The 9,793-nt window shown below is 34.4% G+C and overlaps 1 non-coding gene across 1 annotated transcript; it reads left to right on the top strand.

Annotated features, from left to right (window-relative positions):
* Positions 1–1,645: 1,645 nt before the first annotated feature.
* On the top strand, positions 1,646–1,752 carry LOC112513914. The gene has a single exon (XR_003069374.1). It is a non-coding gene; the product is annotated as a small nucleolar RNA R71 (small nucleolar RNA).
* The last annotated feature ends 8,041 nt before the right edge of the window (positions 1,753–9,793 follow it).

Below are 9,793 nucleotides of genomic sequence, written 5' to 3' on the forward strand. Positions count from 1 at the left end.
TATTTAAAAAAAATAAGTTTTATATTAAAAAAAATCTAAAATAAACCAATCATAATTTGACATATGGCATAAAGCAAAATTGTTGAGACTAGGTTGCCTCAATTTTTTTCTTTTTATTCTATTTGTTTTGTCTTATTTTCAATCCGTTTGTAAACGATCTTAACCAAGCTAAGGGGTTGTTTGTTTACCTATTAACAGTTCAATTAAGAAGCCACATCTGAATCATTAAAAGGTGAATCTTGTTTGATAAAAAAAAAGTTTGCTTCTTAATGGTTCTAAAACCTTCTGAATGATTTTGTATCATGGGTCTCCATTAACCATTAAGCACACTGATTTCATTGTAAACAATTACCAAACAATTACATTTCATTTTGCACTATATCATGAAAGCCTCTTAATCATTCCGACAACTTAATCATTCTGCACCAAACCATTCCGCAACTGCCAAACAGCCCCTAAGATACCCAGTTTTGAAGCAATTCTTGGAACTTATGATCAAGAATTATTTTAAGTTACGAGATTATAATAATACAGCAGTTGAAAGAATGTCCCACGAAGTGGACATCGAAAGGGTTTGGTGATATCTGATAGGAATATCTTATTGAGGTTTATACAGCTGTTTGACATAAAACAACTTTCATAATTACTATTATTAGTTTAATTAAATCCATATTAACACAAATCTTATCCCTCTCCCACACAAAAATACAAATATTTTGTTGGATTGAGGGGGCCATGTGACACGTAGTTGGTGCTCATACCTTCATTATTAATATAACCTCTAAAAGAGATTCAAAGTATTCTGAGTTTTGGATTATAATAACATGCACTTTGGAAATCATTAAGTTTATAGTTTTTAAGATTAAATATCAAATCTTAAGTATCAATCAAATCTAATTAAAGATTTTTTTAATTTATGGAATCTATTAAACCGTGATGGATCCGTAATTTTTACCCAGTGGGTGCATCTATAAAGTGGATAAAAACCCGCAAAGTCGTTCGATGTGTTTTGCTGAGCAGGTGCACCTTTAAGTTGATTTCGAGATGCTTTTTCGGTTTTTTGAAGGATTTTTCCCTTTTTTGATGTTACTTGTATTTTATAATATTTCAGAACATCTTTCGAAGTTTAGTGAATGCACATTTCTTACTGTAAAAAAAACTCTATTCATACAAATGAGTTGAACTGATGTACATAACCGTTTTGAGATTTAGTAGGTCTGCCACTGATAACGAACGTTGTGTTATGTTTAAGGGTGTTATATATGATATTAATTTTTGATGGTTAAAACAATAGGTTTGGAGAAGTAGAGTAGTTTTAATGAAACTAATTTCGAATTGTTGGTGTTAAATAAATAAAATTTGATTTGTTAATAATAATGTTTTTATAATTATCATTATTTTATTTGTAATAAGTACTTTGTTGACGAATGTTCATACAACTTTTTTTTTATGTAAAGTGAAAACTTAATAATGTAAACCAAAACAAATGAAACTTATCCATTGTTTGTCAAAATCTTTTCAAGGATTTCATACATGTCATTATAGCTACTAGCTGTAAAAGGCCCCTCCTACAGTCGCTTCGAGCATTTGTTTAGCCATGGAAGTTAACCCATTGTAGAATGTCTCGAGTTAAATACAATAAGGAATGTCATGGTGAGGACATTTTCTTAACAGCTTTTTGAACCTCTCTCATGCATCAGGAACAACTTCATTGTCCAATTGTTTAAAAAGACATATTTCATTTCCGGACTTAGCGTTTCTGGTGGGTGGAAAATATTTTCGTAAAATTTTTCAGCCATATTACTCCATGATGGCACAGAACCTGGTGGTAATGAATTAAACCTTGATTTTGCCCGATCCTGTAAAAAAAATGGAAATAAAGTGAGTCTTAGAGCGTCGTCAGACACTCCCGGGATCAAGAAAGCATCAATAATTTCCATGAAAGACTTCAGATGTGAGTGAGGATCTTCCGATTGTAATCCAACAAATTGTCCATTTGTTTGCAACATAGGGAACATTATCGGTTTAAGCTCGAAATTGAGGGCTGCCATATGTGGCCTAAGTATCTCGAGGTTCGACTGCTCAAAATCAGGGATAACATATTCCATGATTTTTCCATTTTTAGAATCTGCAGGATTAATTATGTTTTGAGTTTGAACCCTTGGTTGATTATTATTTTCAGATTCTGTATCATTATTAACCAAATCATTATCATTGTGTGGTGGTCCTTGTAGAAAGTTCTGAAATGGTGGTATTGGTGCAAAACCAGGTGGTCGATTTTTCAAATGTGGTAGATCTGTAATAAGTGGGAGAGGTAACGTCATGTTGGAAGGGAGTAGAGCAAAAAATGCTCTTTATACCCTCCTTTGACGAAATGTTCTATCAATATCATGATCAAATTCGAGAAACTCCCTACGATGTATCCTTGGCATACACCACTTTCAAATGATTCAAACGGTACTAGAAAAAAAAATTTATTTTACTTTTATAAAAAACTTTTAGCTAGTCAATCCCCGGCAACGGTGCCAAAAACTTGACAGAAGCTTTTACACATCCACAGACTTAGCAATCGAGGCCAAAAGCAAGTATATAAATAGTCCAATATCGTTTTTCAAGTAATAAAGTGGTATAAAATACCAAGTATCGTCCACAAGGATCGTAGTAAAAGCTTAATAAAAGTATAATGAAAGAAATGGTTTCAGATGACGATTTTGAAGACTTTGGTTGGTTTCTTGAATTAAGAATACTGAAATATTCGAATATATAAAAGTGGTTGTGGTGAGACATAAACACAAATTTCATCAGACAATGTTGTAGGGATACTACAGTAAGCAGTCAACCATAACTAGTTCCACCATCTATTTTGAGGGTATTCTTCTCAGACTACTAATTTGCACTATATTATAATTTTCAACACATATCTCTATGTGGTATCAGGACTAAGGATAGTGAATCGTGTCTTCAAAATATATGAATAAATAAATCTCTTTGTTAAAAATCACTTTTTCGAGCCGATTTCCATATCATTCAAGTTGGTGTGTGTTCTAGGTAGTTCATCTCTGAATCAATCGCACTTTACCAAGTGACCAACTTGTCGAGAATTAATTAATTTGAAAGATTTAAATGACTTGTCTCATCATCGACAACTTTATCAACTCTACCTCTCATACTATTCAAGTTGATGTGCATTCAATGGCTTATCTCTAAAACCATGACACTTTAACACTTTCAAAGTAATTAACTTGTCACTAAGTGTCAGTGGTTTTTATAAAAACTTGAATGAAATAGTAGAACGTTGTTGTTGCGAAACAATGTCCATTCGGTTTAAAATCTCACCTTTTGTCTCACACCCAAGTTAATGAAATTAGCTACTCATTACAAGAAGTAAATAACAAGGAATATAAATAACATAAAGTAAAAACCTAAATATAAATGACGGAAAGTAAAATGACTGAATGTAAAGAACGAAAAGAAAATGACAAGGAAAGTGAATAATATAAAGACAACATCAATGCCACTACAATATAACTTAAAGAACCAATTTGAAAGAAATTCAAGAACTAACTTGAATATAGAAAGTAACTTCATATCTGAATCTGATTAGGGATGCGTAAAAAGAGTTCTAAAGGATTCTATTTCTACTAAAATAGGGGGAAAAGACAATGGGTAGGGAAGGCTCCTCAAAAGGAAACAAAAAGATACAAAAATAAAATAGAAAATCACATCAAGTACACAAACTATTTTTTCAAAAGTCTTATGTGCAAATCATCAGTCCTTAGCCAAGAGTTCATAAAAAATTTATCCTTATCTTAATACATCAGCTGAATTCAGGAAACTCTTCCAAAAAGCCGCATCATAAAGACCAATGCTGAAGAAATGCTGCAGCACAGAACAGTAGACATACAAATAAAGACTTAGCTACCATAATGGTGTAAAGACAAGTAAATCACTTAATTTAGCTTCATGTATAAACAAATGAAAAATTAATGTAATAAAAAAGACTCAAGATTGGGATAAAAGAAAAGAAACTACCTAATAGGTGCTTTATGTCTGAATAATCAATGTATATCAGTTGTTTGTATGAAAATCATGAGCTTGCAAATAGTGTTTGTAAAGTTAACAAAGAAATACAAGGAGCTTGAGACCTTTGATTTTTCTTAAGAAAAAACGTTCATAGGGAATTCCTACTGGGCAATAATCCCTATTCTTTAGCTATCTTAGGGAATAGGGACCCTTCTACGAACTGGAAAAATATCCCTTTCTCTTCATCCCAACCATTACTGATCCATCCCTTCTTCTTCATACACGGTAAGTAATATATCTTAGTGTAAGTAGTATTATCCTATACAGACTTTGAAACCCTAATTCTTGTCTCCAAGCCTCTAATCAGAGCTTATTCCCCTGAAAAAGTATAAGGTTACCTTATCGAGAGTCTTCTACTCATCTCACGTCCTCGTTGACATGTATCTCGTCCTCACTCCTTAAAAATACAATCTCTACTTTCCTTATTAATGCTATCATTTGTAGTAATTTTATTTCCCTAAATTTCCTCGTGATAAGCGTAGCTCCAAGCCCAACTAGAAATATGTAACACCCGTGATTTTGTGAATTACTATATGTTTTGGAAAATTCTTAAGTTATCGTTGGTCGGATATTAATCGTGGGCAATTACTTTTAAGTACGAATCTATGGGCTGACCAGCCCGGCTATGTTCGGGAGTCAATTGTGGTGAAAACAGACAATTTGGGAGGTCTGACCAGCTTCCTGGGCGGATTAACCGGCGAGAAATGTCGCCCAACCAATTGGAGACTTGGATGCCAGTAGCTTATCGATGGCAAGCAAACAAAAACAGGACGCCTAGTGAGGCGATTTATTCCTCATGGAGAAGGGCACCACATGGCTAGTGTGTGTGCCAAGTATATGTATCGACCGGGGGAGCGGGTGCCTTGCCCGATGTCTTAGGGCGCACCAAGGTCGCTTGGGGTGTTCCTTGTGCCTAAAGCCGACTCTTTTTCCCTTCTCCTTTCCCACCTTCATTTTAACCTTCCTTTTTTACTTCCTTTCGCATTCCCCCCACATCTTCTTTGCCCTAATCCTTCCCCTCCTCATTTTACTTAGTTTTGATTTTGGGAGTTGAAGGTCCGAGTTTTGGGGATCTTGTTCCGCCTTTATGGAGATTTTGGGAATCTCTTAAGTGGTGAAGGTAAATTTCTAAGTTTACCTTTTTTTACCTATGGTTTGGTCTTGAGCTCATGCAACCTCTAACTTCTTCCTTATGGTTCATTTTTGGCACTTTTGGAGTAAAGGAAGTATTTAGGAAGCCTCACACCTTAGATTGGGAGTTTGGCTCAAAGGTTTCAACTTTTTATCTAAGGAGGCTCAAGTTGTGGGGTAAACCCTAGATTTAGCTTAAATCTAGCACGATGAGTTCTAGTTGTTTTGTAAGAGTATATACATGTCACAGTAACTCCATTTTTGGGTTTTAAATACATTTTGATGTATTGGCATCATACTAGCGGATTTAGTTGATTTTTGTGCATTTTGTTATGTTATGGCTCTAGAACTGTAGAAAATGCTTATGATGAATTTTCTGGTCTTTTGAGACATAAACCTTCAAAGTTTGCTCTAAATGTTATTAATTGTGTTAAATGAGACTTTTTGGATATTTTGGGAGGAATATGGTGTTGGACCTGTTGGTAACTTCTGGAAATTATAATTTGGGATCTAGCCCAACTTATGAATTTTAATGATGGGATATGAGCCATCTGGGTCGTAATAGCATAGATCTTTGATAAGTGCCTTTTTATTGGCTTTTGTAAGAAATTGAAAATACAAATTATATGGTTTTTGACGTTTTGGCTATTTTTTCAACGAAATGATTGTATATGGACCTACTCATGTTATGGGTGCCACACATGTTTCAGTGATTTGAAGATACATCTTTTCGGCTTTTGTGAAGTTATATTGACTTATTTAAATGGTCAAGTGTCTTATGGGGCCATTTGACTTGGTTTTAACTCAAATAAGTTTTGGGAATAATTGCCGGTTTTTAATAGCTCAATGTGGAACTTTGGACGTATAATGCATTTATCGCATTGTGTTGGATATTACATGTTTTAGGTGCGTTTGTCATTCAATTGGGTAATGTAATTTTTAAACTGTAATGCATTAGATTAATAGGCATAAGAGTTTGTTTTGTTGTTAAGCAAGGAGTTTTGATGTCCACACTTAAGTCTAGTGAGTGATCCCCAAATCATGGGTAATGAGCTCGCGGTGGTATCCTATTGGGTCGTATACAAAGCTATTAGCCTGCGGGGGTACTCGGTTAAGTCCAATACGGGGCTAGGTCTTGTGATGGTGCTCTTTGAAGTTGTATACGGAGACCAGTGACTTTTATGGTGAGACTCATCTAGAGGTCGAGTAAAAACTAGGGTCATATTGGGAATCTTGCGACAGTGCTTGATGGAGCCGTATATGGGGATCCATGGCCCGAGGTGAAGCTTGAGAACATTGATAAGTGACTTAACTTTGTGTTCCCGCCATATTCGATGTAATCGGGTCTCCCCCGTCACTGAAAGGTGTTGTTTTCGGGTACTTCTTTACCCATGCTTTCAATGTTTTGTAAATATGGTTTTATTTATACAACCTCTATTTTGGGGGTTAAGCCTTACGCATGTTTTATGTGAGTTGAGCGTTTGATATTTATCTAAAATGGTTATATGATTTGGAAGCAATGAGATTTGTTAAAATGTCCTTTTGATAATTTATGGTTTAAATGATGGACGTGTCTAAAGGAAAATATTCACTTTGACCGTTTTATGTGTTGTATGATAAAACTGTTTTAACTCACTAGGAGTTAAGTCTAACATTTTTTTTCTTATCGATATGTATATCAAGTCTTAATAGGATCTGAGCGGCTTTTGGAGCTTGGCAGAAGTTCCTGTAGGATGGTTTTAGAAGCGTCATCCAGTTTTGGAAGATATCGGATTTGGTGGCTTTAATAACACCCAACTTATTCTAATTCTGTAGAGAATTGCATAGTCCCGATTAGAACTCTGGTACATTTACTTGTCTTCCTTCTATTATAACTCTAAGTATTCGTTTATTAAAGATTGTTGTATTTAAAGGATTTTGAAAGTTTTCAATTGTCTGCTATTTTCAAATTTTAGGATGTTAAGAAAGACTTTGTCGGTATCATGCCCAATATTATGTAGCCATGGGTCCACCGCAACATTCTCATTTCTCCCACTTCAGACCTTATGGCATTCACTTTTAACGCCAAACACTTGGAACCACACATCATAATTGTCTGATGGCAAATCCGTACACTTTTGCCTTATGTTTTAACGGGACATTATTGTCACTTGACACTCCCATGACATCTTCATTTTAGCCTCCCTGTTATTATGTGGTGTGTAAGATCATCGTTATTTTCTTGCCCCTTGTACACAAATCCTAAGCAGAATCAAAATAGAAAGAAAATTTTCATCCCGCCCCAATTTGGTTAGGTATGGATGCACCATATGTATTCGTTTTTAGGGCCACTCGATTGTAACCAATGAGCTTCCAATCTTATCGTTCACTATTCCAACCAATTGTTTATATCTTTTTTCTCATCTGTACTACTAGTCATTGTTGCAAGAAAATAGCATACACCATGTAACACTCTCACGAATTCCACATGAAATCTCATCCAAAATAGTGCATGTTATAAGGTGTTTGAGTCGATAGATTTCCTCAATCATTGTCCTTCCAAACATAAAGCCCAATTAGTTTCCCTCCACCTCTATTTCATGATGCAATATGGCATCAATCACTCTCTCTCATAGGTTCATCATGTAGGCTACTAGCTTTATACCATAATAATTACTACATCTGAGTGCCTTGCATTTGTTCTTATATGGTGTCACCACTAAACCAATAATGTATGAAACACAAAAAGATGAATCAAGCCATTGCAACACCTTTCCAGGCAAACAACCAGAATGGATGAAAATCTCTAAAGAGGGTACAGATAATCTAAACAGAATAAGTCACAATGGACTTTGAACTCAAGCCACGTCATATGACTAAATTTGAAGAAGAGAGCTGAATCTACCACACCATCACTGACCAAGACAAAGTGCATGTGAATTGGAAAGGCGAACATACGGACACAAGCAGACATATTAAAGAATAAGGTGCACAGATGGGGTGAGTACTCGATAAATGCACGAAAGTCTTGATTACTTGATGGATAATAAACGTTGAAACCGACTGAGTTACCTGTCAAAGATACTAAAGTCTTCTATTCTTCCCTCTACATACACCAAATGACTTCGTCACTTGATTAAGAATATGATTTTGCAAGTAGATATTATACTCGTAGACACCGGTTTATGTTGCATCAAATCCTAAGCAATTATAAACACCTTAACATACACGACAAACACAACACCCTGCTACCTTTTTCAGGTTAATCACTTATGTATATATTAGTATGCTGATATCGTGTTGGTGATTGTGGCGGTCATGGTCCAAAATGCTTGGTCGTGACGATAATATCGATTTAGGTTAAGATAGGGTGGTAATGAGAGTGAAATATACTATACGATGGCATTGTTGGAACCTCTGTTCTTCTCAACAACTCTTTTCGATAGAACTTTAAAAAAAGAACAAAGATTTTAACAGATATAAATAAGAAATAATCAAATCTAGTTGATACGATATATAAGAGTCAGTTAAGTAAGTAATTATTTTTTTACTGAGTTAAATGTAATTTAATAAATAAATGAAAAAAAAAGAAATAATTTGAGAAAAAGAAAAGTCAAAACTCTAAAAGCATGGTTAGGGAAGGCAGACCAGACATACTGGGGGGTTTGTCAAAAGTGGTGGACCCCATTCCTTATATCACCATTCCTTTCTGGTCTTTGGTTAGGTTTGGTGTCATCATCTTAGTTCCAATATATTCTATTTTTATTGCCCTCATCATTCATCTTATTTCTTATTTTAATATTTTATATTTACATAATTACCATCATTTTTAATCTCATCCCTATCCTCTAAATCACAATTATTAAACACTTACCTTGTAAGCATTTACCGATAAAATTTAACATTATCATTTACTCATCGGATAAGATTGTAGTCCACCAAAACGATATCGTATGCAACAATTTACCCGGTAAGCTCTTACCGTGGTAAGAGTTGTCGCTCTCACTTACTGGTTAAGACTTTTGGCTCTTGTTGTGCTTTTATCGGGTAAGATTCTTGATTCTTACCATATTTATCCGGTAAGGTAATGTGACTTGGTGTTCACTTACCCTAGTAAGCGTTTGGTAAACGGCCCCTTAGATCATAGATTACTAATTTCAAATATTTATAAATTGTCTGGTCTTAAAACCGGTCGACTCAAATATTGATCTTCTTGTTAAGATCTAATTATAGTGTTTTAACTGAATTCCCTTAAGATACAAAGGTTTATTATATCTCTCGTGACTTCTCGTTTTTGCTTCACTTTTGATGCTACCATCCGAGTTTTTTTCTTTGGTATTGGTTCGTGGTTTTTTTCTTCTTCTTGTTATTGTTTTTTTCTTCGTTTTTGGTTCACATATCCCTTTGTATGGTACTCTTAATTTTCGTTAACTAATTTTGCATGCAATATTTTCTTGTATGATATCGTTTATTTTTCGAATTGGTATAAAAAAAGGTACCTTTAAATATATATATATATATATATATATATATATATATATATATATCTATACTATATTATAAAGCATTTGACTAAAACTCTTAAAAACTCTTAAACTCT

This window comes from Cynara cardunculus (genome assembly GCF_001531365.2).
Source record: "Cynara cardunculus var. scolymus isolate 2C chromosome LG 5, CcrdV1, whole genome shotgun sequence".
Lineage (NCBI taxonomy): Eukaryota > Viridiplantae > Streptophyta > Magnoliopsida > Asterales > Asteraceae > Cynara > Cynara cardunculus.